The sequence below is a fragment of the Camellia sinensis genome, chromosome 1, assembly GCF_055761805.1.
Source record: "Camellia sinensis isolate YWXY chromosome 1, ASM5576180v1, whole genome shotgun sequence".
NCBI lineage: Eukaryota > Viridiplantae > Streptophyta > Magnoliopsida > Ericales > Theaceae > Camellia > Camellia sinensis.
The window spans coordinates 232,466,853-232,469,619 of NC_138961.1; the positions used below are offsets into that span (position 1 = coordinate 232,466,853).

Consider the following 2,767-nt stretch of genomic DNA (forward strand, 5'->3'; position numbering starts at 1 on the left):
AATTCATTGTCAATGTCAGAGACACCCAAAAGCTCGACATAACATTCAACCCATCTCCCAACTCATACGCCTTTATCAACGACATCGAAGTTGTTTCGATTCCCAATAATTTCTACATGAAAGGCGATCTCAATCCTATCCCTCTTGTTGGCTTTCAACAATCTTTCTATATCGATGACAACCATGGTTCTAAATACCGGCCGATACGCTATGTATTGGTTGATACGTATCGGAAAAATGGAGTGCCACGACGGATACTGACCGGTAAACCGCTAAGATTGAAAATCGCAGGAGTATCGGCCGAGTCCTAGTACGTATCGGCCTGTAACCGTTACACAAACCGTTACATAAGCCGTGACGGGCCGATACTCATTGGTTCGGACCGGTACGGGAAAGAAAAAGCTGAAAAACTTGTAAAATAATTTTTAAATTTTCACCGCCGCAACACCCTGATTCCTGATACATACCGATCGATACTACCGATACCGATACTCCGCGATCGATACCATTACGCTACCCGATACTATGATTTAGAACCTTGATGACAACACTGCTCTTGAAACTCTGTACCGGTTAAACGTCGGTGGCAACGAGGTGTCAGTGAATCACGATACCGGCATGTACCAGACTTGGCATCTAGATGACCCGTATATATGCAGCGCGGCCATTAGTTTGGTGCCTCAACGTGAGGTCCGAATTCTATACACTAACAAGACATCGAATTACACTGCTTCGGCGACTCACCATGAGGTCCCAATTATGTACACTAACGAGACACCGAATTACACTGCTCCAGCAACTGTGTACACTATGGCTCGGACCATGGGACAGGACCTATATATAAACTTGCAGTACAATTTGACTTGGATCTTCACCGTTGATTTTGGGTTCTGGTACCTGGTTAGGCTTCATTTTTGCGAGTTTCAACTGGAGGTAACCAGAGAAAATGAGAGAATATTTTCTGTGTATATGAATAATCATACGGCTGATCAAAAGGTTGATGTTATACACTTGAGTGGGGGTAACAAAATTCCTGTTTTCAAAGACTATGTTCTTTCGGTCGCAACCGTCGATGGTCTTTGGAGTAAGGTGGATTTGTGGCTCACGATGCACCCGAATATGGAGTTTATGCCGTTGTACGCTGATGCAATCTTGAACGGTTTAGAGATCTTCAAATTGAATGAATCGGACGGTAGTCTCGTAGGGCCCAATCCTGAACATGTTATGGTTCCTACACCGCCGGTACAATATCCTGAACATGTTATGGTTCCTACACTGCCGTCATTGTCGTTGGTCATCGCCGGAGGTGTAATTAGCGAAGTATTCTTGATTTCAGTGATTGGTTTCTTGATTTTTCGGCAACGAAGGAGAGTGAGAGACTCAGGTACAAGCGTGGTCAAGTCATCATGGGTCCCATTTTCAATTTCCGGCACGTCAAAGTCAATGAAGACTAACGCTTCATCACTGTCGTCTAATCTCTGCAGACATTTGTCACTTACAGAGATCAAATCTACTTCATCATTACCATCTGAAGGATTGTGTCGTCGCTTCTCACTTGCTGAGATTCAATCTATGACCTATAACTTTGATGATGAATTGGTCATTGGAAGTGGTGGATTTGGTAAGGTCTATAAAGGACTCATCGATGACGAGGAAACCACAGTCGCTATAAAGCGGTTGAATTCAATGTCTAAGCAAGGTGCAGATGAATTTTGGACAAAAAACGAGATGCTTTCCAAGCTTTGACACTATCATCTTGTTAGTCTTATAGGCTATTGTGAAGAAGGCGATGAGATGATCCTTGTTTATGAGTGTATGGAGAATGGTACCCTTGCTGATCATCTCTACAAAATTAATACTAGTGGAAATATTTGTCACATATCATGGGAGCAAAGACTCAACATTTGCATTGGTGTCACACGTGGATTGGATTACCTTCACACGTGTACTCAGCAAGGTGTCATACACCAAGATATGAAAACCACAAATATTCTATTGGACAAGGCTTGGGTAGCTAGATTTCAGATTTTTGTTTGTGCAAAATGGGCATTACAAGTGATTTTGGAACCCACGTTAGCACAGATGTTAAAGGCACATTTGGTTATTTGGATCTAGAGTATTTCATGACTCGTTGGCTAACCAAGAAATCAGATGTGTATGCCTTCAGTGTCGTGTTGCTGGAAGTGCTTTGTGGGAGGCCGGCAGTCGATATCAGGCTTAAAGAAAAACAATGCAGTCCAGCCCTATGGGCTCAATGTTGTATCAAAAAGAAGAAACTTGGTTAGATTATTGACCCTAGTATGAGGGACCAAATCTTGCCACATTGCCTGAAGGTGTTCGCAAAAGTAGCTAACAAATGCTTAAATAATAATCCAAATGGACGTCCTATAATGGCTGATGTAGTGGTGAGCCTCGAGTGCGCTTTGGCGGCACAGGATCAATAGGGATATACAAGTAGATATTGATCCACTACTAAAATAAATATTTTTTGCGACTATTACAAGCCGTCACAAATAATAAAAATATAGTCACAAAATATGTTTTGCGATGGACCATGCAACGACAAATGGAGGTTGCAAATGTGGTAGTGGTAAATACTTTTTGCGACCGCAAAATAACAGTCGCAAACTAATTGCGACCACCTAACCTACTTATGGTGACTGATATTTTGCATGCACAAAAAAGTTTTAAAAATACCTACAATGTATTAGCGACCATCTTGTTACCGTAGCCAAAAAAAAAAGAAAAAAAATGCCTACAATCATGT

General features: G+C 41.8%; 1 pseudogene; it reads left to right on the forward strand.

The window, feature by feature from the left end:
* Positions 1-618: 618 nt before the first annotated feature.
* On the forward strand, positions 619-2,444 carry LOC145822741 (receptor-like protein kinase FERONIA pseudogene; annotated as a pseudogene).
* Positions 2,445-2,767: the final 323 nt, after the last annotated feature.